At 36.1% G+C, this 27,784-nt stretch overlaps 1 long non-coding RNA gene across 2 annotated transcripts in view; it reads right to left on the bottom strand.

Moving 5' to 3' along the window:
• LOC132363691 (uncharacterized) overlaps window positions 1-27,784 on the bottom strand; it is a 38,300-nt gene that overhangs the window by 8,103 nt on the left and 2,413 nt on the right. Inside the window, exons 2-4 of one of the 2 annotated variants that reach the window (XR_009502641.1) lie at window positions 13,549-13,645; window positions 11,432-11,531; window positions 409-2,543 (exon numbers count right to left, since the gene is read on the bottom strand). This is a non-coding gene — a long non-coding RNA (uncharacterized LOC132363691). The remainder of the gene's footprint in view (window positions 1-408; window positions 2,544-11,431; window positions 11,532-13,548; window positions 13,646-27,784) is intronic. The other variant, XR_009502640.1, reaches the window with a different exon arrangement.

Below are 27,784 nucleotides of genomic sequence, written 5' to 3'. Positions count from 1 at the left end.
GGGGGGTAGTGGTGGAAAAAATCCAGGTGACTTCAATTCAACTAAATAACATGACCCCTATTTGCTGAGTAGAAGAACCAAGCAGTAGGCCAGTGAAGGAGGTCTGACATGAAAGATGGATGACTGCTGAGTCAGAAACCCTGGAAACAAAAGTAAGTGATTTTTTTTTTACCAAAAAGAATCAATACTTTATATAGCTAACTAAGCTGCCTTCTCCTCCATCAGCTAGGGTACAGGTAAACATTGAAGATATTGCACGTTTGGTTCCACACTGTTGCAATAAAGTGAGTATTTCAATAAAGTGAGTCAAAAATTTTTTGGTTTCCCAGTGCATATAAGAGTTATGTTTACACTATACTGTAGTCTATCGGGTATACAATAGCATGTATAAAAAAATAATGTACATACCTTCTTTATTGCTGAAAAAATGCTAACCATCATGCGAGGCTTCTGCGAGTCATAATCTTTTTGCTGATGGAGGATTTTGCCTCGATGTTGATGGCTGCTAACCGATCAGGGTGGTGGTTGCAGAGGGTTAGGGTAGCTGTAGCAATTTCTTAAAATAAGACGATGAAGTTTGCCTTGTTGATTCTTCCTCTCACAAATGATTTCTCTGTAGCATGAAATGTTTTTTGATAGCATTTTCCCCACAGTAGAACTTCTTTCAAAATTGGAGTCAGTCCTCTCAAACCCTGTCACTGCTTTATCAACTAAGTTTATGTAGTATTCTAAGTCCTTTGTTGTCATTTCAGTAATCTTCACAGCATCTTCATCAGGAGTAGATTTCATCTACTTTGTTTTCTCATCCATAAGAAGCAACCCCCCACCTGTTAAAGTTTGATTATGAGATTGCAGCAATTCAGTCACATCTTCAGGCTCCACTTCTAATTCTAGTTCTCTTGCTATTTCCACATCTGTAGCTCTTCCTCCACTGAAGTCTTGAGACCCTCAAAGTGATCCATGAGGGTTGGAGTCAACTTCTTCCAAACTCCTGTTAATGTTGATAATTTGACCTCTTCCCATGAATCACGAATGTTCTTAATGGCATCTAGAATGGTGAATTCTTTCTAGAAAATTTTCAATTTACTATTCCCAGAGCCATTAGAGGAGTCACTATCTATGGCAGCTATAGGCTCATGAAATGTATTTCCTTAATAAGACTTGAAAGTTTAAATTACTCCTTGATCCATGGGCTGCACAGTGGGTGTTGTGTTGGCAGTCATGAAAATAACATTAACCTTGTACATCGTTCTCAGAGCTCTTGGGTGAGCAGGTGCATTGTCAATGAGCAGTAATATTTTGGAAGAAGTCTTGTTTTCTGAGTAGCAGGTCTCAACAGTGGCTTCAAATATCCAGTAAACCATGTTGTCAAAAGATATGCTGTCATCCAGGCTTTGTTGTGCCATTTAGAGAGCACAGGCAGAGTAGATTTAGCATAATTCTTAAGGGCCCTAGGATTTTCAGAATGGTAAATGAGCATTGGCTTCAACTTCAAGTCACCAGCTGCATTAGCCCCTAATTAGAGAGTCAGCTTGTCCTGTGAAGCTTTGAAGCCAGGCCTTGACTTATTCTCTCTAGCTACGAAAGTCCTAGGTGGCATCTTCCAGTAGAAGATTGTTTCATCTACTTTAAAAATCTGTTGTTTAGTGAAGCCACCTTCATTAATGACCTTAGCTAGATCTTCTGGATAACTTGCTGCAGCTTCTATATCAGCACTTGCTGCTTCACCTTGTATTTTGGTGTTATGGAGGTGTTATGGTTTCAACCTCATGAGCCAACCTCTGCTACCTTCAAGCTTTTCTTCTGCAGCTTCCTTACCTCTCTCAGCCTTCACAGAATTGAAGAGAGTTAGGGCCTTGCTCTGGATTAGGCTTTGGTTTAAGGGAATATTGTGGCTGGTTTGATCTTCTATCCAGACCATTAAAACTTTCTCTATATCAGCAGTAAGGCTGTTTCACTTTCTTATCATTCATGTGTTCACTGGAGTAGTGCTTTTAATTTCCTTCAAAATTTCCAATTTTCCTTTGGATTTAAAACTTGGTTAACTGTTTGGCACAAGAGCCCTAGCTTTTAGCCTATCTCAGCTTTCAACATGCCTTCCTCACTAAGTTTAATTATTTCTAGCTTTTGATTTAAAGTGAGAAACGTGTGACTCTTTCTTTTCAATTGAACACTTAGAGGCCATCGTAGGGTTATTAACTGGCCTAATTTCAATATTGTTGTGTCTCAGGGATTAGAGAGCTCCGAGGAGAGGGAGAGAGACAGGGGAACGGCGGGTCAGGGGAGCCGTCAGAACACACATGACATTTATCAATTAAGTTTGCTGTCTCATGTGGGTGTGGTTTGTGGCACCCTGAAATAAATGTAAGAGCAACATCAAAGATCACAGACCAGAGATCACCATAACAAATATAATAATAATGAAAAAATTTGAAATATTGTGATAATTATGGAGATGTGACAGAGACATAAAGTGAGCAAATACTGTTGGAAAAATTATGCCGATAGACTTGCTCCATGCAGGGTTGCCACAAACCTTCAATCTGTAAAACAAAACAAAACACAGAGTCAGTGAAGTGCAATAAAGCAAAATGCAATAAAATGAGATATGCCTGTATATACTTTACTCTCCTTGAGACTCAGCTGCCTCATCTGTAAATGGGACCACTGTAACATCCTTCACAAATGATGAGGATAGGTAGACCTGAGATAACAATTCTTTCTGAACTCACCTGGAAAGGGTGAACACTAAGATAGAGGATGCTAGTGGGAATTGCATTATAGAAGAAACGTCTGAATGGAAGGCTGAGTATTGGAGTCTATTCCAATTACAATAAAACTATGGGATGACCTGGTGTTGATAAATAAGTAAATAGCTCTTTGTGTCTGAATCCTCACAGATGGACCAGGGGATATTTTCAGGACATATAAAGCAGTTGAACCTCCTAAGCAAGAGCAAAGATATAAAAGTCATTTGTGGGTCACAGAAACTAAACTGGCTCCTAGTGACACACATTGCTAAAGAGGCAATTATGGAGTCTTCACAATGGTGTTATTTAGGCATTAACAGAATCAGCCTAATTACTTCCCATTTCAACACTTGGACTTTATACTTCATTACTAGCTGTTAATTATCCCTTTAGACAACTTAGTGACACAGATGCCTATTAGTCCCATTGTTGCAATAAAAGAAACTGAGGCAGAGAAAAGTTAAGGAATTAGCTCCCACCTGGCTGGAATTTTTAAGCATATTAAATGCTTACTCTGTTTCACCTCTTTCCAGATACTGTATAGATAGATCATAACACCCAGTTGACTGATGAGCCAGCTGGATCCTGCTGCCCACCTCTTCTCTTCCTCCACTCCCCCAGCGAGAGACAGTCTTCAGTTAACAGAAAATAAGTGGACAAGACGATAAGAGGAAACCTTTTATTTATTTATTTTTAAAGTCAATAGTCCAGTGACCACTCTGTCATTCTGAAATTTTGTTCCTCATCCTCTAGACTATATACTCAGCTGAGTGGCCAGTACCTTTGGAGGCCTTGACTCTCTGTTAGTAGAAGGAAATTGTGCCTACATTCCTCTCAGGCCTTGCAGAAATACTTTTTATCAAGAATCTTTGGATTTCACAAAAACCTCTAGAATTCTTTTCTCAGACTGCAAGTTTAATTATAATTTAAGATTTGCAAGACACATAATTTCCCCTTAATTTAAATTTCTTCTTATTCTAGTAGCATTTTAGTTTTGTATATCAGTGAAAGCTTGTACATGTTTAAAAAAATGATTGTTTAGAAAATTAGGCTTGCTATGTTTCCAAGTATTCAAGACTTATAAATTTAAAACTAAAACAAAACACATTTTATTTTCAAAAGAGAAAAAAACTACTTGTTTAGTTTTGAATTTAAACTTTAAAGTTTTATGCTGGGGAATTTTTTTCCCACTTTTCTTTTTAACTAACTCATGTCTCACGAATCTAGTTTAATTTTCCTAATATTTATAGTTCCTGTTCAATAACCTTATCTAGTCATGGGAGTGAAGAAATATGTTTTATTGTTTTGCAAGTTCAGACTTAATGTGCATTGTTCACAAAGTGATGGGGAAAAGGCCATTTTGTGGAAAATGATTCAAACTATCACTTTGCAGAAATGATTCAAATAAAGAGGTGATATCCACTTGGTGAGTAGCCTGTGGACTGCACTCGTGACTTTGGGATTTTCTGCCCTCTCAAGGCTTTGGGTTTCCCACCTGTCCAGTGAGGGAGTTGTTCTTCAGCCCCCTCAGAAGCTTTATGATTTTTACCACATAAGTGACTATAGCCTTTATTTAATATTTGGGCTACTGTGCAAATATCACTGCAGTAATTTTTACTTAGTTTTTATCTTTTAATTAACTTATTTTATTTTAACTTAAATGTGTTTTGAAAGGAAGTTTTGTTTCCCTGTCATACATAGAGGGTAACCTGAAAAAATTAATTTAATGAAAACCGTACAGTATTATTAAGTTCTAGCTCCACATAGTTGCCTGAGGCTTGCCTTCAATTTCTTAAAAAGAAAGGGAAAACTGTTAGATAGTTCTTTGTCAGCACCAGCCTGAGACTTTCTTCTTGATATAATTAGAAGTCTCCAAAAACCTGAAATGCAGTGAATTTCTCATTGTGTCATCCAGTATTGATATGTCTCCTAAAATTATCTTGTACACACTAGTGGTACACATCCCTCCACCTGGGAAACACTGGGTTGCATGTTGTCCAAGGCCTCGGCCAGTTCTAACAATTTATTATACTGCAAATCAGTAGTTTCTGTTTACAGGCACACAAAAGACATAGAGGTGCATTCCTCTTCTGGTGCTTTGAACAGCTAAGATGCAAACATCTCGTAGGAAGAGCTGACTCGTCTCTACTCCATGACTCTGGGTAACTTGTTCAGACACGAAAAGGTAATGAGAAAGTGTGCATAAGAAGTGGTCAACTTGATTTGGTTGTTACAAAAGACCTTTATCTAACCATCAATTGGAAAATGTCATTAAATCAGTCAAACTATTTTTGACAGAGCCGAAAAGCAAATGCTGTGATCAGTTTAACAGAGTAGCTGTATTTTGTTTGTTTTTGTTTTATTTTTTAGAGCTAAGCTTTTTCTTTTTTGTATTTTGATAGCAAATTGATGCAGTTTGATAATACTGTAAAACTTAAGCATCTTTAACATTGTCTAACTGCCCAGTGGCCATTTATGTGATGAAAGTAAATGTCTTAAAAACTGAAATGAATGGCTATTTCCACTTATAACTTTGTGTTTGTTTTTTTGCTATAAGCTTGTACAGTAAGAGTAAAAGCCTCAGTTCAAAACCTTTGCTTCCTCCTTTGTAGAGTGCTGCTAGAGTTACACAAATGACCAAAGCTTAGAATCTTTTTGTTACCCAGCATGAAGTAAAACGAGTGATTAAAGCTGACTCACATAGAAAGTAGCAGTGGAAAATTAGTGAGGAAATTCATTGTTAGTTTTTTACTTCTACTGCCTACATAAAAAACACCATACTGACAACTGAGATATCAGTATTTTTCAGTAACCCATTTTACTTGGCAGACGCCCCAAAGAGTTCCATCCATCTGCCTGGGACTTGGAGGTGATACTTTTCATAGTATTAAAGCTGGTGCTAGTCACTTCAGATACTCACTTCTGAGTGAGGGAGAGGTAGCTCACCCTCACCAATAGCAGCCTCAAAAAATCCCCCTGGCACCTGCCACTATGAGATTGCATTTTCAGTTAGTGCAAACTTCTGCTGCTCCCTTATGCCTTCACCTACTTAATTCCTACTTCACTCTGCTTAGAAAACAGTGAACACAGCCCAGACCCACAAGTGGCAAGGCAAATTACCCACAGTATCTGCAAAACCAGACCCTGGGGTGGAATCTTGAAATTCAGTAGTTTGGTGTTTTGGAGAGCAAGGGCCTGGGAACCAGGAGACTGGATTCCAGGTCCAGCTCCATGACTGACTCTGTGACAGTGAGCAACTCAGTTATCTTCACTGATTTTCAGTGTCCCATGCTCTAAAAGAAAGGGTGGGAAGGGATCTGGATAGCCATTTCTTACTTTAACATCCGATGATTCTGTCTACTTCCTATGGTATTACACTGATATCTAGCATTAAAAATATTGTTCAATAACCTTGGACTTTAAAGTAGCAACCCAGTCTGGCAGAAGGTTTTAAAAAGAATAGGCAGCATAAACTCTCATCAAGTCATGCACTTTATTAAGGACTTAATAATAGACCCACAATAATAGACCCACAATTAGACAGACAGGTATTTCTGGTTTGCTGGTTAACTCATTGACTCTGCTATATATTGACCTTCAGAAAACTAAAGAATGATAGATATCGACTTAGCCATTAAGTAGTTGATCTGCAAACATACCTGCATTAATATTTTATTGATTGCATTTCATTTTAATTGTAGTGTGGTTAAAATTCCAATAAGTATCTTCCTTTACTGTGAAAACCCCAGAGAACAGTAGCTTCGAAACATTTATCATAACAATAAACATAGACTATTACCCAACAGTTATGCTTAAAGATGCCTGTGAGTGACTAGACTAATATAGGCTTTCATGTGAAACCAATGATTTGCATGGCACTTCACTGGGAGGTCATGTTTCCACAGATGAGCAGAATATTCCTAACCCAGAGGGCTAGCTGGGAAAATACACCTAAACTATGATTTACTTTTCCACAGCAGCTCCATCCTACAACCTAAAACTCAAAGCCAAAGACTATGTTTTCCAAACATGTTGTCAAAACCAAAGGAATATATTTATTTATTTTAAATTTGAGCCAAAATATGATCATTTGTAATCACACAATTTTAAACTCTGATATTCTTTTTTCCAAGAGCAGTGGTCGATTTTTTGAAAGGTAGCAGGGAATAGTAATTTCAATCAGCCAACACCTGTTGATATTTGGCTCTTCTAAATAAATAAGTGGTAAACTTCAATAGGAGTTTGGCTCAGCTTATTATTAAAGTTGCTCCAGAAAAATGATCTTCAGTTTGCTGGAGTTGCCTTCCTCTGGTCATTCAATCAGCACACTATTGAGAGCCTACTATGTGTCAGGCAGGTAGTAATCTTCTCATGTGCATTCCTTATCACACTATATTTTTCCAATGAAATCAAATAAAAAGCATCTGGTGACTCAAGCTTAGAACCATATTTCAGAGGCCAAATATCAACCCATTCCTGCAAATGGAAAAGAAAAGGAAGTCGGAGCTAGTAACCATGAAAAAGTATTCTGTCCGAGATCCCAAGATCTCCTTCAGCTCTGCCATCACTTTCCTGAATTCTATACTTTCCACGCCTCATTTTCTTCAGAGAGAGGAGGCAACCTAGCAAAGAGGAAGAACACTGCCTCCGTGGCCAGACACATTTGCTTTTGAAGCCTCACTTCTCCATTAACCAGATGTGGAACCTGGCAAGTTTTTAAAACTTTTTTAAGCCTAAGTTTCTTCTCTAAGTTGGAAATAATAATATCCTACTCAAGGTTGCTGCAGGGATAAAATGAGATAATGTGAGTAAAGCTCTTAGTACTGCATTTGCAAATGATAAGCACTCAGGAGAGTGTAGCTTCAATTTAATCTTGTCATTAGCAGAGCATAGAGATGACAGATGAACTAAGATTTATTAAGTTCCTAGTACTCCTTGGGCAAAAAAAAGGTTCTGGAAATTACCCTGTCCCCATTCTTTCCCCACCCTCACCTCACCCCAGTTTCTTCTTTATGAATTTGAGAGCTAACTCTCTAGCTTATTACCATCACTCCCTTCATCTCCTCTTTCTAATTCTTCATGATTCATTTTAGAAATATCACTGTACATCAGCATAACCATCAGCAGAGAAAAACAGCAAAAGAAAAACAGTAAAAATTCAAATCACTAGCTAAAAGTTATTTAGTAGTAGTTACTTCCAGGTGGTGGAATTAATGATAATTTTTATCTTCTTGACTTATGCTTTTTTTTATGTTTTCCAAACTTCTACATTGACATAAGAAAAGAAAAAAGAAAAACTATATTTTAAAAAGTGTGTGTGTGTCTGTGTTTTGTAGCTGAGGGAAGTTGCTTATAAAGCTCAGTAAAGAGTGGTTGTAGGGGATTGTCTGAAATAACTGGAGCATGCATGAGCATCAAAAGAGAATTATTTTTTAGCCAAAAGCCCAGGACTTAGGGTTCAAAGACATTGATTTCAATCCTAGCACAATGATTTAGTAGCTGTATGACCTTAGTCACTTAACATTTCTAAGCTTCATTTCTCTCATCCATAAAATGGGGTGGTAATATCATTCTCCAGTAATTCCTTAAAGATCAAGCAACATTGCATGTGAAAAACGTATGATATATGACACAGAGTTAGAGCTCAAGTGTGTTAGTTGACTTATAACCCGAAGAGTATCTAAATGCTTTAAAAAAAAGTTAACCGGAAAATTTAGACAAAACTCCTGCACTCATTAAAATTACCTCATGCATTTGGATGTTCCATCCATACCTGAAGTGTGACATAGTAAAAACTAAACTTAATATTCTTCCACATAATCCCTTCCCAAAGTAGCTCCCTTTCTTGTATTTATTAGCACTGTTGATGAAAAGATCCACTTTATAGTTCCCCAAGCTTAATAACATCAATTCGTTCCAACTTCTGATTTTGCAATATTTGATCTGTTGCTTCTTCCAGTTGAGGTTTCCTCTGAAATATTGGTTTGATTTCACTCTTTTTCTCTCCTTCAGCGTTTCTTAACCTTAGCTCTATTGACATTTGGGGCTGGATTATTTTTGTTGTGGGGGTCTGTTCTGTGCATTGTAGGATGTTTAACAGCATCTCTTAACCTTTTGATTTGTGGACCATCCTGGACCACATATTTTGTGACCACCAAATATGTCCCTAGACATTGCCAAATGTCTCCTGGGAGGAGAATTCACTCCCAGTTAAGAACCACTGCTCTTCTTGGCTCATATCCCATAACAATAGCACTCTTGAGTTACACCATAGGTCCACATAATACTAACAGTAGTGATAGCGACTTTAAAAAATATTTACCCCAAATTTAGTGTTTGAATCTATTTGCTATAATGAATCTCCATGTAATTTCCAGAGAGTGTACAAGAAGATGCAGAGTATGCTGCATTCACGTCTCAGCTATTCTCTGAATAAGACAGCGCTTTGTGTTTGCCTGTTTTGAAGGTGTTATGCATTATTAAGTGAAAACGTCTCCCACATCACTAAACCTCACTCTGGAAAGTAACCATTTTTTTTTAAAATGGCCTCATTTGTTGATTTTATTTTGTTAATTGCATTCAATATGTATTTTTCCATATTATCTTCTTGTCTATTTACACTAGAACACATATTCATTGTGGTGTAGAATGAAAATGCAATATGTACCTGATACTATCTGTGATCCACACCAACACATTCACTAATGTGCTCATTAAATGTTAAGTAAGCAAGTATTATGTGGTTTTTATAATGCATAAATCCTTAGTAGATTATTATATACATGTTTAAGTATGTTAATGATGTTTAGAGGAACTGGTGGGTTTTCTACATGTACTAAGAATGCATTATTATTATTATTCCCATTTAAAATAATTAAATATTTGCTTTTGCTACACACAAATTTGCCTTCCCACATGTTTTTCAGAAGTAGCTTACATTCAGATAATTACGAATGCCTGTAGTTATATCCCTGGAGTATTTACTATGTTACACTTTGTGCTACGTATTTTATATACATTATCTCTTTAAAATAAACTGCCTCAGCAGAGGCACCTAGAAGAAAGAATAGAGAATAGATGTGGAAGAGGGGTAGAAGACTTCATTTTAAATTTTTTTAGAAAATATGTATGTAATTCTGGTTCTTAGTCCTGACTGAGATAAAAAACCAGCTGTCCTCATTGTAAGGATAAGACATTCCTGTCCCTCACTTTGCATTTACTCCTCTGTCCTCCAAAGTCTGGCTTATGTTCCACCATTTAATTAAAACTCTACCAGCCATATTCATCAACAGCCTCTGTGGTAAACCCGGTGGGTTTCAGTCCTTATCCTAGTGACTTCCTGACTTTTTGTTTTTAAGATCACTTAGTCTTTTTAAAATACTCTATTCTCTAATATGTATCCTCAAGCTAGATTTCTTGCCTGATCTGCAGACCCTAAATTTATCTGCACACCGGACATGACAACTTAGATGTCTTAGGAACACGCTTATAATTCGGTTATTAGAAACTGAATTCATCACATCTCACTACCCCAAATCTGCTTTTCCTCCTGTGTTTCCCATTTCAAGAAATGTGTTCATGATTACCTCCATTTCTTGAGCCAAAATTAAGGCATGATCCATGGCTTTTCCCTCTGCCTTAGCTCTATTATTCAATTCAGTCATCAAATCCTGTTAATTCTATCTCTTCAGTAGCTCTTAAACCCATCATGTTTTCACACTCCTGCTACCATCTTAGTTCTGAATCTCATAATCTTTTGACTATTTTATGCAGCAGTTTCCTAATTGGCCTTCCAGGTGGACAAGTACATATTAAAATAAACTGTTTATTTTCCTGAATTGACCAAGTACGTATGCTTACATAGGGAAAAGAAGACGCTTGACATAGCTGTCAGACCATGCATGACATGGACTGGTACAGCAAGACTGCAGTTTGCTGGAGTTGCCTTCCTCTGGTCATTCATTCAGCACACTATTGAGAGCCTACTATGTGTCAGGCAGGTAGTAATCTTCTCATGTGCATTGCTTATCACACTATATTTTTCCAATGGAAAGAAGGAAAAGACATCTGCAGGAAGAAGGCAGTGAGAGTACCAGTAAAGAACAAGCAGACATTAGGTTCAGGGGGGTGGTGAAGAGTAGCTAAATACGATTACCAGGAGTCATACAGGAAATGCCAAGCACTGAGGTAAGAACAAGAACCAAGGATCAGCGACTATTGAAACAAACCAAGGTAACAGACAGATAGAAACCAGGGGGCAGCAGTAGCAGGGTTTATAGGATTCTGCAGAATATCTTATTTTTCATACAGGCCATTTTTAATGGACCAGATGCATACTTGCTGGTTCTTGTACGATGGCATCTTAAAAGATGTCATGTAGTATCTTTCTTGAGATACATGGTCTCAAGAAGTGGGGGTAAAACATTTCAACTGTGTATCAGATTAGGAGATTAGTGAATTGAGCCATAAATGGTCAGTAGAAGAGAATAACTGAGTTAGTTCATTTGAGGGTAAAAGTAACATTTATGTCTAATTATATGTCTTTTGTATCTCCTCTACCTCAGCTTCGTTCTAGGATCTCTTAAGGCAAAGAATTTTGCCTTTAACCCATATCTATCTGTCTCTGCTTATAATTCCTGCTTGGGCTACATCAGGCTTCTCCATAGTTTAATTTTGCTTACTTTGAAAGAGGATTCTGTACAATTTGTTCCTGCCACTTGCCATCGTATTAGAGAAAGTGTTGACATGATATGTTGATCTTTGGATAGAATATTAAACAACCTGTAAAAAGAATTAGGTACAGATAAATAATGTATATAGCAAAGGATGTCATTTTAGGTAAAATAAATACATGGAATTTGGAATTTTCTAAAATACTCCAATAACTTTCCTTGGACATCGATTGAAGTAATATTTTGTTTTCCAATCAATATTACTTTCTTACTAGTAATTCTCATGTTCTAGGTTAAAAAATTACCGTCTCTTGATTTTGTATTTTTAAAAATTTTAGTGAAAGCAGATAAAATTTTTCACTGTCTATCCAAATGTTACAGATCTATATAAATAAAAATTTGAGATCATATTCCTTGGATAGTTGATAGATAAAAGCAATGAATGAAGTGTAATTTGGAAATTGTATTGATTTTTCCAATTTAATGAAGCCTAATGCACATAAAATAAACATGGAGATTTGCAAGGTCTGTTTAGCTCTTCATTTTGAAGTGCTGAATATTTTTATTTCTTTTTTCTAACTATAGCCTCTAACTGATTTTGTGGGTTCCATTGTCCTCAGGGGTAACTCTGAATGCTATCTTTTAAAAGATGAGGAGTTATGGAATGGATTATATGAAATGCTATATTGTGAAGAGTAATTCATAATGATTATGATAGCCATTAATTAATAAATCCATTCTAATTATAATTACTTATGTTAATGGATCAATAAGAGAAAAAGGAGGGTCTTTAAGTTGCAGGAGAGTGGGCATGTGGGAAGTTAACAGAGGATAGACCTTGATAAAGCTATCAGTTACATGGCTTGTCCATAAACATTTGTCACATGTCCTTTGAGAAGACAAGATTCTTTTTTCTGATGAGACTACCCATGTCCAAATGGTTCAATGCCGACAAACTCTTGCAATATTTCCTCCAGACTACATGGCGAAACATCTCAAGGAACAGCTGGTTGACCTTACTAATGATCTGATTTCCTGTGAACTAAAAAAAGAGTATCGCACAAGCAAGGTGGCTGTGTCAGGACCTAAAAAAATGAAGGGTCTGAATTAACCAATATGTGTCTGGCTGATATTGCTATACCATATCAGTTTCTAGTGTTCTGTTGTCTCCAGGAAAACTGTCTTACATTTTAATCATACTTCATAGTTTGCAAAGGATTTAATATATATTATAACACTGGACCCTGAAGAAAATCCAATGAGATGGGTAGGGTAGATTTTTGCCAAGATATATAGATAAAAAACAGACATCTGGAAGTATCATAAAAATGACGCCAAATTAAATCTCCCTTCAGGTAAGGAGTGTGGCCCGGATGAGAAGTTGATTGAGCATCTCAACCAGAGGAAGCCACAGCTGAACATCAAGAGATGATTCCACACAGAGAAGAAATCAGCTTTTTCAGCGATCTTCATCTCAATATCAAAAGATCCTTCGTGCTTTTCCAGCAAGAGTTCCCAGTTCCAGGAACCTAGGTACGGGTTTGCTGTCTAGGTATTGGCTTCTAAACAGCTTGATTTAGATGCCTTTCCCAACAGTCTGAAGGGGAAGGAGGTGTATTCATCTCATTAGATTACATGGAACATGAGAAATCAGGTGGAGGGAGGCTGTGGTGGGGCCTCTTCAAAACCTTTCCAATTCCTCTATCACTGAACTGGTCCTGGCAAAGGTAACATTTTGTACTAAGAGGTAACAAGAGAAAATAATCTCACAGACACTGTAGAAAGAGAGATAGTTAACGTTGTACCTAAAGAGCTCTTTAACCCTAAACACAGTCAAGAAATAGTGAGGGGACTTGCCTAAAGCAACTGTATCTTCAGGGTTAAGACAAGGTCTTGGTCACTGACTGACAGTAGCAACAGCAGAAAAAAAATCATTGGCTAAATAATGAAGTGAGAGCAGAGAACGAAAGAGGGAGGAAAGAATACACGAAAAAGAAAAATAGGAGACATGGAAAAGTACAAAGTTGAACTTTAATTTTTTTTTCCATTTTGAAAAAGTACCCAGAAAAAAAATCATAACCATAGCTATTATATATAGGTTTAAAATTCAGGAGTTAGCTACATACCAACATAAGTTATAAATTTATGTCCAAGATCAATGGCACATTTTTCTTTCTGCAAATCTTATTTCGGAAACCCAACCATGCGGCGTGAGGATTGACCCTGGCAAAAAGATGGACATTGTTAAAAACTAAAATGTACCTAAGACTCTAAATAGAAATATCTTCATTAACACATTTTTAATATTATATCTCTAAAATCAGAATAATAAATCATAATATGACAGGACGGAAAAACGTTTGCATTTCAGGTCCTGTAAAACACGTGTATTTCTGCTTTCAGTAATACATTCTACTTGCTGAATAGATTTCAGTTTCAATTTCATTGACATATGTTTGATAAACCTAAAGTTTTAAGCATGTTCTTTTAGTAAAATGTCAATTTGCACATATATTCAATTTGCTTCCAGTCTTTTTGCCATGCATTTATTGACTTTTAGCTCAGTTCCTGAGGTTCTTAAAAATTATGTAGGGCTATTTTTCCTTCGTCCCTGATATGGGCACTGATCTAACTCAAGTTATGCACCTAGAAATTTAGTTGTAAGTAAATAAACATAATATTCACTGTAATAAAAATAGAACAATAAAAATAAGAACCTGGAGTTATCTCAGTCCTTTATACTGTACAAGGCACCTTGACAGGTGACTCAGTCATCCTCTATTCCAGAATAGAGTTGCAATATGGTGATTTTGCCCCTTATTGTATATTTTAATAAATTTTTTGCTGTAGCAAATTGAAATCAATCAGCTCACATAATGAGATCTACTTGAGACAAATATATTCAGGTAATTTTGTTATTTTGCTAACAGTATCCCCCCATTTACCTCCTTACTCCATTTTTATCACACTCAGTAATAAAGGGAAGAGAAAACCTTTGGACATTTTATGACAAAACACACAATTGTTAAATGGAAATGTTTGCTGGATGGATCCTATTTTCTCTAGAAAGAAGTATCTTTCATTTTACCTCTACCTTGAACAATTGTCTGGAAGTATTCTGATGTTGGTTTAGTCACCTGCCCTAAGTCACATGGTTTGTAGCACAGGTAGAGACAAAATCTAAAATTTGTGGTGTTCACCTCATTCAGGACTGTATCGATTTTTAACAGGGAAAAGTGGAAAATTATTTTGAATTAAACCAGGGATCATAAACATCAGCAAGGAGATGAAGAGGACATTCTCAATCCCCAAAAATCTTTATGGTCAACTGTACATGGTCCCAATTACCTAGAGAATTCTGAAACCCACTGTCTGAATTTTCTTTTTTTTTGATAATGTCTAGCATCCCTTCTGATTGATTCCTATATCCATTTTAATTGGTCCATTTATTGTTAACAGCTTTAGTGAAGTAAAATTGATATATAACACACTCTTCATATTTAACTGTATATTTTTTAAAGTTTGCCGATGTGTATTCACCTGTGAAAACCATCACCACCATCAAGACAACAAACATATCCGTCACCCCCAAAAGTGTCCTCATGCTTCTGTAATTCCTGCCTCCTGATCCTTCCCCTTGGCAACTACTGATCTGTCTTCTGTCACTATACATTAGTCTGAATTTCCTAGACTATTATATAAATGATTTTGGTCTTGCTTCTTTCACTCAGCATTATTTTATTGAGATTCTTCCATGTTGTAAAATGTACCAATGGTTTGTTTTTTGTATTGCTGAGTAGTATTCCATTATTTGAATATACTACAGTTTGTATATTCATTTACTTGTTGATGGACAATTGTATAAATTTTTAGGGTTATTAGAGCTATGCAGGTTTGGGCTTTAGATAGATGTACAGTTATGATTGCATTCTGTCTCTTCATTGCATTCATACTCTTCTAAGCCTAATTAGCAGTTCATCATAGTGTAAATTTTGAAAGAAGTATTTCTTTTTCACAAATGACAAAACATCAACATCTCAGGATTGGTAAGCTATTACATTTCTTTTGTTTAATTTAGGCTGGGTCTATATATTAAAGAAATTGATCATCTCCATCAGTCAGCAAGGTGTTTGATTGACCTGAGTATTCAAATTAGTGAAAATGGCTGATCTGAGAGCTTTGAGAATAAATATAGCTTTCTGCTGAGTTTCATTGATTCTTTCCCTACTTGTTCTTTTGTTTCTATTTGTTGGAGGAAATTATGTAAAACTTAAGCATTGCTAACCTTTTTTTAATAAAAATTAATTATAGCCTTATATCTATAACAAAGAGTGAGAGATATATATCATCAGGGAAAAAACTTCCATTTTTATTTTATAATTTTAAGAAGTATTTTAAAAAACTAAGAATGGAATTTTTTGAAATTTGAAAAATCTCTTGAAGTTATTTTTTCATTTGGTTGAAGGGTATAGGACAAAAATGGGGCAGTATACTAATTTCATTCATTGGCACTATAGGAATATACTCATATTTCACAGGTATACCATTATTAATGCCCAATCCTGTAGTCCTTTTTCATGCAGAACTCCCACTGGAAGTACCACATGAGAAAGAAATGTAGGATGAAACCTGATTATTATAATTCACAAGACTAATTATGACTTTGAGTTTTCCTGGATAAGCTAATTCCTTCTGCACCCTGGGATCAGTAAGCACAAAAGTAGTCTCACAAGGATTTCACTGCATTTAACATTACATATATTTATAAATAAACCCAGAGACATTAAAGAGTACTTTGGCTCTCTGCTCTTTTCTTTGTGTTTTGTTTTTAAAGTTATAAAAAGTTTAAGTAAGAGAATGCCACAGGTGTAGTTTCACTGAAAGATAAAATTAAAAAATAAGGCACACACCAATCACGTATTTTTTTTGGCACTGACTCATTTGTTTTAAATAGACTGTTTATTTTTATTGGCATCACTGATGAATAAGACTAAAGAGGAACATGGGAAAGCAAGGATTAAAGAGAACTTGAAAGAAAGGAGAACCACAAACAAGAGTTGGAAGGAAAATAGAGAAAGAGGAGGACTGCTGTAAGATAAAAGAAGGCTGGCAGGAGGGGCTCTGCTTAATTTTCCTTCTTTTAATTTTTTGTGGAGAGCTTTGTGAGTGACAGAAAATGATTAGATATTCTTGAATGATCTGAAATCTGTGTTTGATTTTTTGGTGTGACAAATCTCACTAACAGTGATTCCAGAGTTTTTTATGATGCCACTATAAACACATCCCTCCAACAGCCTTTTTTATTCAGTCACCCATTGTACATCTATCTGAGAGGGAGTTTCTTTGTGTACTGAGTAATTTCCATGTTGTGAGGTTTCTTGTCTTCAGTTACCTCCAGTTTTATGCTTTAGTCAGAAAACTCACATAGCATTCAAAAAGGAAAACTCAAAGCAATATAGACTTTTGTGCCTTTTACAAAGAATTAGAGCTGTGTGCCCCTACCAATATAGCAATATATTATATAAGGTCAATACTCCTTTTCACACGCCTCTAATACAGATGCATTTTATGAGGTGGAACAGCAAACACTGAATCACTCTAGTAGAGATACACAAAACAAGTAATTATCGCTAGTTGCAGAAAAATAATTATGCAGTTGTGTGATGAAAACCAGTTTTTAACTGGGAGGAGAAATTCTACCAAAAAAGCATGTGGAAAGGCTAAATGTTGTGCTCTGGAAAATAAGCCATTCTATAAAATCTCCTAATGCAGCTGTATCATCCAGAAGAGGTACCATACTTTTTTTTATAATAGCACATTGCACACTGGATGTAATACACTATGCTCCTATACAAGGCACATATTATTACTGCTATTTTCTGTTGACTTTTCTGTCAAAGTGACCATTTTCTCTATTATTAATTTATCTAATATTTTAGCAAGAATACCCTTTATTGTCACTTAATGCTTACCAGGTAGTCCTTGATTATGATTCAGGAGACACCTAGGATCACTAGCAGTTCTTATTTGGAGTCAGCTATTACTATCATAAATGTTACTGCATATTATCTGTGTCTAAGATATATAAAATAGCATTTAGTTTAGGCAAAAAAAGCTAACAGGGCTTTGTTTGTAACGCAGCATACTTTTCTTTACATGATATAGGACACCAGTGAGATGTGTACATTTTTGCAGAAGGTATTTATCTCAGATATCTACAGTGAGTTCCCTCTGCCCTGACATAGACCTAGCCCCCATTGAAGCCAAGAGGATTTTGTTTCCTTACAGTTAAGCATGGCTGTTCTGGGCCCTTTAACTAAATCCACCACCATGAATGAACTTAGAGCAGAAACAGCAAGTACAGCTACATTTAGGCTTATATCAGCATTTCTGTTTAATACATTTTAAAACTATATTTTAAGTAATGTGGAGGTTATGACATGAAGTGACAAAACCCAAGCATGTGAGCTGTGTGAAACTATCTTTAGCCAGGATTCCTGGGCCAACGTAATAAAGTATATGGGCTAAAGAAAGAGGCTCAGCTTTGCCTGCGAATTTTCAGGAGTGTGAAGGCTCTTTTTAAAGTCTTAATATTAAATATATCTTATCTATACACCTTAATGGCATCTGTGACCAGCAAACACGCCTGTGAAGCTTGAGGAAGTTTCCATCCTAATCCTTTCAATTGCTTCTTGCTACTTTGTCCCCTGTCCCCAGCCCCACAGTTGCAAACTGGCCTCTATACCACTAAAAATGAAAAGAACAAACCAACGAGACTTCCTTTGGGGCAATTTCTATGGTTGGGTTCAAGTAAAATGTAACTTTTCTGACCAAGATATTTGGTCAAGATAGAACCCTTAAAAATCCATTTTATAATATGATGACCAATACAAACAAAGGACAAATATATCTACATCTAGCATATCTGTATACATATATCTATATACTCTTGTAAAATATAGACCTTGCTATTGGTAATATCTTCGGGGCATTTATTAATTGTAAATCTATCTTTATCTATCTCCTCATTTCCTAATCCATTCTAGAGCTTGATAGTATTAACAAATACATATGTTGATGTGATATATTTCACTACTGTTAGTAATAAATTATTATCTACTATATTTAAATGTTTTGGTAGACTAATAGTTTCCCTCAACAACTTTAATGATACAGCATAAGCATAAATTCTCAAATTGTGTACATTGGGTTTTTAATAGACATTAAATATTACTAAATATTTTCCTATTTTGCAAATTATTTTATTTTAAAAGAGGTAAAGTTTTCTTTTAAAACTTGGAAAAATAAATATTTATTGCTAATCTCATATACTTATTTCAGCTTAGAATATATTAGTGATTATTCTGGTTATTTAATATTAATAATTGCTCTTTTAAAAAAGTTGATCTCTCATTTGGGGATTGGGTTTTAAATGTAATGTTAAGATTAGCATGATTAAGTACTTTGAATTCTTAAATACTCATTTTAACCATTTTTAACAAAATCTAAGTTGAATGCTTTTAAAAGTTCTTCTAAAACCATTGTCAGTTTTATTTTGTAAAATCTGCTTCAATAATTAGTCTAGCCCTGTGAATGAACTGCTTTTAATAGAGTGATGGAAAAAGGGGGGAGGGGAGATGCAGGAGGAGAAAAATGTCAAGTGAATCAATATGATTAATTAAATTAAATGTGGATTCATAAAACTCATATTCATAGATTTACACAGTATATTCACAGTGACATTTAAAACATGTTTTAAAAATCCCTAAATAAAGTCCCATGTACATGAAGACATTTTCCATCTTTAAGAAAATTTTTTAAAAACTTAACTACATAATAGAATCATACAACTTTACTGCCAACTACTGTACATTTTAATAGTTTTTTGACAGAGAAACAGGAAGAATTTTAATATGTAAAAGTTTTAAAGGAAATTAGATGTATTTTTGCTACTTTCAAAGATGTTTATGCTTAAGCCAATAGATAATCTTGACTGCTAATGTAACATAGGTTTCCTTGTTTTAAATGTGTACGAAGGTCATTTTCGTGTTAACCCATTAAGCTTATGACTCTATGCTGTTCTTCTATTGGATAACTACATTGTTAAACTTAGCAGGTCAAATATTTATAAAAACAAAAGTTAATTTTCACTTTTGTTTAAAAAAGTGACATACCATGTAGAGGAAAGGAAATGGTTCTTAGGTTTCTGAAATATATATATATATTTTAAAATTCAAGTAATACAAAAATAAAATACCTGAAGCCTACTTGTAGAACTACCGTCTATCTATGAATGATAAAAAATGACAACAGGGTCTTTAACATGGCACAACACTTAAAACAAGAGATTTGGAGAGAATATTCAGGTTCAGACGGTACTTAATGGTGTGAATTGTATGTAAGTCAATTTAACTTAAGAAAATCAATAGTCTTTAGGTATTAATTCTGAGTTGTTTATGATTACTTCCTCCCCAAAGTCTGTTAATGTTAGTGAGTTTCTCCCCCAATACTGTGTTTCAAATTAGTATAAAGCTTTCTATTTCTGCTTTCGTGAGGGGTATATTATATCGCTTTCACAAAAATCCAGTCATAGCTTAGATATTTTAACAAACGACAATTTTTTTTCCCTGTAAAAAAGGTTCCAAGATAAAGATTTTACATCACTGAGAAAATGGAAGAAAATTGAGAGAATACTTTATTTCCTTTAGTAGCCTGCTGTTGATAATGAAAAACAAGACAACAAATGCAATTGGTAAAACAAACCCCAAAGGAAGTTTCAAGTATCTCTAACAGGGGAATATTCATAGTTGTAAATAGCTCAATTTTATCTCTAGAACCTAAAATATGTATCCCTGCCCCCCCCAACCCAATCTTGCATCCAATTTCAATACTTCAGCCTTATCAAAGTAAACAAGCTATTGTAAGAATAGAAAATCCAGCTAGGTTGGAGGGCTGCTGCCACTTCCCTCTCTTCCTAGCACAGTTTGGTGCCAATAGCTTTTGGAAAGGGGAAGAAAGAAAGGTCCGCTACTGCGCTGTGTGGAAGTAAAGGGGCAGAGGGGCATCACTTCAATCTCTTGGCTCTGGTCCTTTCTCACTCTCGCATCCCCAGAGAAAAGAGATGCTCTTCATTCACAAAACAAAACAAGAAAATCTCTATAATTATTTTTGGCTCAGCTCCATTGAAATTCATTCTCCTGGAAGCATCTCTGTTTTAGATTAAAACAATGCTTAGAATATTCATTCTCTTCTCTCTCTCTCTTTCTTTCTCACTCACCACTCCTGCCTAACACCCACCCCCAAGCACCACTCCCCGCACCCCCCTTCCCACCATTTTTCTCTTGCTTTCTTATTTCTCAGTCTTGGTTTCTCTTGCTCTCTGTCCCTGCCTTTGGTTGAATTTTTTTCTCAGTCATGCCAAAGTTATATCTCAGAGGTTTTTAATATCAATGCCTACAAGTGCCTACTCAAGGTCATCATGTTTAATGTCAGTTGTTCAAGTCTCATACCTTCTTCCAACCTGGAAATTTCCCCAACCTTATGTCCCCAATAATATCTTATGGTTGTTGATTTGTGATCTGATGTTTCAAGCCAAAAAACAGATCACTTCTAGTCTTATCTTGTTCAGTAAAATTGGGAACAAAATTTACTTTCTCTTTCCTCCAGCCTTCTCTTCAATACCCAATCCTCAAAAGATGGACAAAATCTTCATTGCCCATAGGACATGGTAGTTACTGAATTCCAGTGGTAAAGCATGGAAAATTATTATTTTAAAACTCCATTAGTTAGTTACGGACAAAATTTAGTGCCCCAAACCATATAACTATTAAAAATGTTTTTTTCTATCACTAACTTTAACTTTTATTTTGTTTTCCTTAAGGGCAAAACATTTTTACCATTTTCCTTTTTGTTAAGGCACACACACACACACAAAATTCAGCAAATGGAAAGTAGAATTCCTGCTCCAAATAGTTTGTGTGTACATATTAATAAAAGTTATTAATGTGCTGTGAAACATGGGATTCTCTTTCCTGAAACAGTGGATTCATTTGGGCTACTACTACAAGGCAAGAATTATATTTATGATGTTTTACATTTTGTGGAATTCCAATTTCTTATACCTTTTCATTCTTGGTGACAAAAATTTTTGATAAACCTTTCATAGACAGAGGTAGATCTGATACCTACTTTCATTAGCATTAATGTGTCTTTCTATTTCTCACTTTCTAATTTGAATAATTAATTTGTGCTTGTTTCAAATTCTTGGTTGTTAGCAAAGGCATCCAACCTTAGTACCTATCACCCGTGGAGTGTGCATCATATTTAGGGGTGCATTTCTGCTCCTTTGAACACTGAATATTTTGTGTGGATACTGTAATCACATATAACTAAGTCCCAGCCTTCCTGCACTATCTTGACAAACAAAACAAAATTCTGACAGTTGCCCAGATGTGAAATGTCTCTGGGATTTCCAACCTGACCAATAACAGAACAGCAATCTTGTAAGCATTTATTTAAGAGTTTGGGAATCTACTTCTAAGACCTCTCAAGAACCCTGATTACTGAACTCTATTTGGTTTACCGAATAAAGAGAGGGAAAGAAAAAAAAAAAAAAAGGAAAACCACACACACTGCCATTAATTACACTGTAAACATTTAATAAATATTCTTTCTTTCTATCCTTTGCCCTTTGCAAAAGGAAAGGTGGTAATTTACATGTACTATGCCTCTTTCCTCTCATTGTTCTGTTTCTTTTCCTTCTGGCTTTCTTTTACTTCTGTAGAAAAGAGGTGGACATGTTTGAGAAGATAGAAATGTTTACCTAGTACATTTTTTTTCTTCATATAAAAAAACAGCCTAGGCACTTTCTACTTTGTCTTATGACCTTTGTTAAACCTCTAATTCTGGAAGCTGCATTTTAATTACAAAATATTGTAAAGGGAATATAGTAAGTATACACCGCCCTTGATTCTTAGCCAAATGAGAGAAAATTTAACAGCAATGTATGGTTGCAGGAATGGTTATGTTTGGGATCCATATGCATGTTCAACTCACACATTCAGGCAGTGCAATAAAGCAGGGAAAAAACAGCTGATACACAAAAGGGACCGTCTAGACAGTACCCCATCAGTCTGGCTAAATTTGGTGCTGGCATTCCCAATGGGATTGTAATATAATTGTTCTGGTGTCTGCGTTCATTCCCCCTGTCAAACACCATTCCAAATATACATCCTTCTCCCCCCAACCCTATTTCTTCCATAAATATGAAGCCCAAACTCTGCCATGCTAGAAAGAGGGTTAGATGGCCCAACCTTAAGAAAACATTATAATTAAGCAAAATAATGTTATTTAATTCCTTTTAAAAAAATCCTCCTGTTACTTCCTAACTCCAAATAGAATTAATTTCAGGCCAATTTAAATAATTTAAATTAGAACATGGAAAAATTTTAATGCAAATACAAATAACCTTGAAATATTGAGCACTTTAGATGAAAGCAAATAGGTCTTTTTACCCCTTTATATTTATTAACCTCTGTTAGAAAATTTAACAGAAATCAGAGATGTGAAAGTATAATGATGGACATGGATCATAAATTCTAATGAAGAAAAAGCTAATGAAAACAATGTTAAGTGAAAGCACTGAAAAATGCAAATTGTGTATTTTTTTTCTTTCTTGGGTTTAAAAGCCATAATATTTTTTTCTCTCTAAACATCTTTTGAAGGTTAAATTTCTGTTAATTTATATAGGAATTATTTAATATATTTGGTTTTTTACAAAGAGAAACCAGAAATATTTATACACTGATTTGTAGTAACTATCAATTAATATTTTTAGAAATGTTCTGGTTTAAGACATTGGGAAAGTGAAAAGCACTACTTACAGAATAAAATAAATGAAAAAGCCCAACATTAAAATGAATAAAGCACAGATTATTGACAAAAATGCTTATAATCTAAGCACTTTCAACCACTGAAATGAAAGCTGTCAGAATCCTTTTTTTTTTTTTAAGGAAAATGCAGATTTTAGGATTGCCATATAATATATTAACCAGATATACTTATTTTATTTTATGTTCTAAAGTGTCACCTCTGGGTATTGTTTAGATATTAAAATTGACCAGGAAAACTTTTTCAAAAACCTTTTATTCTTTTAACTCCAGGAAAAATTATCTTGGGAAAGAGGTTGGGATGTTTGTTTTGTTTTGTTTTGTTTTATTAATTGTGGGCCTATATTTGTACTTCTATTTTGGAGGTTAATAATCCTTTCCCTGATCCTGTATACAGAAATTTGTCTCCCATCTCTGCGATTCTGAGATGCTAGATTACAATCCCAAATGAGCGAAGACAGTCTCCCCACCCCCACCGGGGACCTCTCTAGCTAGAGCAAATTCAAAGAAAATACTTCAGGCACTAGATCCTGGCTTTATGCAACTTCAGGAGGCTGAGGCCAGCCCACCAACCAAAACAGGGCACACTAGAAATGGCTGTTCCAGGAAGGAGCAAGACACAGGGCCTCAACTCGCACAAAGACAGAGCACAAATGCCCAGAAAATCACCACCAAAGGGATCAGGAAATATTCAGATACATTTTACAGATGTCTTAAAATTCTCAGGTGGAAATGAAAGATTAAAGATTATAAATGTCTTAAAATTCTCACGTGGAAAAATGAGATTAAGAGATTGTATCCTTACATTTTTAATTAAAAAAAAATAATGATTTTATATTTTTTCCTTCTTTGTATGAAATTATTCTTCTGACTTTGCACATGGGTACAAGAAACACAGCCGTTAAAAAAGGCAACATATTAATATTTGAGCAGCGTCTGCCTGAAGCTGGGTGGTTTGCTTGTGACTGTTTTTTATTCACTTTATTTTATATTTTTACAATATATACTGGTAGAAAGTGAAAGAAAGGCACGCCGTGGGCCTCTCTGAGATGAAAGAGTGTAGCAGAATCTGAGTTTTATACTTGGTTTTCAAACTATCGAAGAACATCCTATGAGACCTCTTAGGTCTTAACTGGATTAAAATGAATATATTTGTGCTCCGGCTCTTTTCAGCTAACTAATGTGCATGTGAATTGAGAGTGTGCGAGGGAGCGGGTGAGAGCAAGTGTATGTGACACTGGGAGAGGCTGCGGGCTCGGGCTGAGGTTGCCTGTGTGAAGGAGCGTGCAGGATATTGTGGGCTGCCTCCAAAGAGGGAGACGAATGAGAATTAGCAGGCCTTGGGCTCTGGTGCGTTTTGTCTTGACGGGAGCCAGAAGAGAAGCTTAGTTAGGAGACGAGGAGGGAGGAGAAGGGTGGGGGGGAAAGAGAGGGTGGAGAAGGGGGTGTGGCGTGTGTGTGTGTGTGTGTGTGTGTGTGTGTGTGTGTGTGTGTAAGCGCTGAGGTTTCAGTTATGCTGAGCTCTGGGTTTTTGTTTTGTCGGTTCCTAGCCTAAACAGACTGGAATTTCAGGTTCAGGTTGGAGTGCATGCATGTGGAGGGATGGTCGTTCGAGTTTCTTTTTCTGGCCCTTCCCCATGGTTCCTGCTCCGAATGTTACTGCGGCTCCAGGGGGGGTGTTGGGGGGAGCAGCAAGGGATGGGGGTCTGTCTGCAGCTGCCCCTCTCACACTTGAATAAAAGAACTTTTTTTTTCAGGGGTAGAGGAGCTGTGAATACCTTTCCCAATAAGAGATGAGGCATATTGAAAACTATATTAAATTACCCTGATTAACAATTTAGCCACGAACAGGGGAGCTTTGGGAGATCTCTATAGGCAGGACTGGGGGCTATTCATGCCAGCAGCTAAGAGGTCGAAAGGTTTCTGAAGTTCACAGGCTCAGAGCCTTTGTTATGCTAACAGACAATCTCAAATCAGCTGCCTAGTGGAGTGTGAAATATAAATGATTCCTTGAGAACTTCCAATAAGTTGTCACTCTTGCTCTCCAAATACCAGGACAGGCTGCTAATTTCTAGCAGGCCCTTTTGCAACATCGCTAGCCCTAAATGAATGCCTTTGTAGTTCAAATATTCTTTTCAAGGGAGCTGTCCTATCATCATAGCCCAAATGCATCTTGGTTTTGACTATTAAATGAAAATCAAGGCTCAGCAGTGCTTGACTTTTCCAAGCAGCCCGACGTTTGGGAAGGGTAGTGGCAGCTCTCATGCACAAGTTAGCACCCACTGCAGGAGGGCCAGGGCATTAATAGCAGCCAAGACCCCAGGAGTTACCCCAGCTCGCATCCCCACTCTCTATCAGGAACAATGCTCCGGGAGAGATTTACGTGGCTTCCCTCAGGCTGGACTACCTTCTTCTTTCAACCACACCAACGTTTCTCTGATTTATGAACCCTAGAGTGTTCAAGAGGACAGCCAGCTGACCTGCCAGCATCTGACTGGTCACTTGGAAGCATCAACTTTGGAGAGGGATGTATTCATTCATCAGGGCAGGAGAGGCCAAGGGGAAGAGGGCAAGGTGTGTGTCCAGGCCATGCCCCTAGTATCAGATGCCTGTGGATATTATTTTATCATTTGCCCATAAGAAGGATATAAACATGGCTTATGATCTTGGGTATGACCTTTGAGCATGTCCAGATGGATAGAAAAAAGGTCCAGGCTCTCGGAGTCTGAATTACAAAGCTTTTTAAATAAGAAAAACCACTCCCCATCCTAAACCCCAGACAAGTTGGGGGGAGTGAGACTGAGAATCTATCTTGGAGAGTGTGCCCAAATCAAACATTCTAGTGAGAAAGGACAAAGCTAATTTATGTGAAGAAGAAAACACAAAAAAGAGAGGACAGAGACCAAAGGAAATTAGAAAGCCATCTGTATCAGTCTTCACAAAGGAAGGGATAAAACCTTTACAGTAATAACTTGGGTCCTAAAAATTTTGATATTTCTGATTCCATGTCCTCAACTTCTTTACTGAAATACAAAAAAGTCCATGATATCACAGAAGTCTCTGCTTTTTCCAAACAGAGCAGGTTTGATTTCTGGCAAGGAATGGAAAAAAAAAATATCAAATGGACTGTATTTCTTGATATATTCTTAGAGTAAGTTTATAAGCATATAAATACATAGAAGCAATGTATTTTAATATACCCTTAAGTAACTTTATAAAGCTTGATGATACAGCTATACAGAAAAACAAGGGCCTCGATTACCTTTCATCTTCTTCCTCTCACTACAATGATTTACAAGTATTACTAACCACAGTGATTTTAAAATATTACCTCAAAAATGGCTGGGGAGTTCATTTTGATTGGTATAGAAACTGATTTAAGTAAATACTTTTTTCTGCCTTAGGTATATTAAGACTTACCACTATATATTAAAAAATTAATTAAATATAAATAAGAGTGGTGGTGTAATGTGCACCAGTTTTGAAATCATCTAGCTTGCATGTTTAAATCTTGTTTTTCTTAAAGCCAGGATACAACGTACAATGGTAGAGGACTCTGGGATTCAACTCAGAGAATTTAGCCGTCAGAACAGGAGAGAGTTTAGGATTCAGATCCTTATTTGTTTCAGATCCTTATTTGTTTCGCCCAGTAAAACAATCTGCAAATCATATTGACTAGAAAAATTAACTCAGATTACTGACACAAAAGGAGTAAAAGTTTGTGGTTTCTTCTGTCAAATACCAGAATTAGACAATAGTTCGTTATTGATCCACTCACACCCTTTTCGGAGAGACTTAGGATCGTGGTTACCCTTATTTCAGAGATAGCAGAATGGTTGGCTTCAGATGCACATCTCATTAGACAAATACGAAGGCAACACTGATAGCTAAAAGTTCAACGGATGTGACACAACCTGCTTAAATTTAACTCTTCACCCCCTTTCCATTTTTAAACATTTAATTAATATTAAACTGTAAGTATCTGCATGTTATTGACACATGCTGGACATTCAAAGGAGAAACACCTTCCCTGTGCTTCCAAATACTTATTTTACCACTTCCAAGTGTCCTCTCTCTTTCTCGTCTTTAACACATCAAAACAGGGAAGAAAGCGCTTTTGTGTTATAACTACAGAGAAAACATTGGAGAATGTGTCAATGCTGTGAATACCAGCACCAGTTTGGGGGCCGGTTTGTTTTTCCCCCTGCCGGGGTATTTCTTTTCCCTTTGCTTTTGAGTCTTTAAACTCTGGCCACTTTGAGAAAAGCAATGGTTGAAATGAAAAGTTAGGACAAATTGCGCGAAACCTGTGTGTTGCCAGAATATGAGCAAGATGAAAGCAGTGTTGGGACATTACAGAGCCGGGGCAGCTCTCTACACACACACAGAAAATTAAAATAAAATAAAAAATAAAAGCTGGTCTTTTAAATTCGTCCTTAACTACTTCAGATCTAAGAGAAAGGGAATGCGTGTT

Source organism: Balaenoptera ricei, chromosome 3, assembly GCF_028023285.1.
Source record: "Balaenoptera ricei isolate mBalRic1 chromosome 3, mBalRic1.hap2, whole genome shotgun sequence".
Lineage (NCBI taxonomy): Eukaryota > Metazoa > Chordata > Mammalia > Artiodactyla > Balaenopteridae > Balaenoptera > Balaenoptera ricei.
The sequence above is the reverse complement of the archived record's forward strand: the minus strand, read 5'-3'. Positions and strand labels throughout refer to the sequence as shown.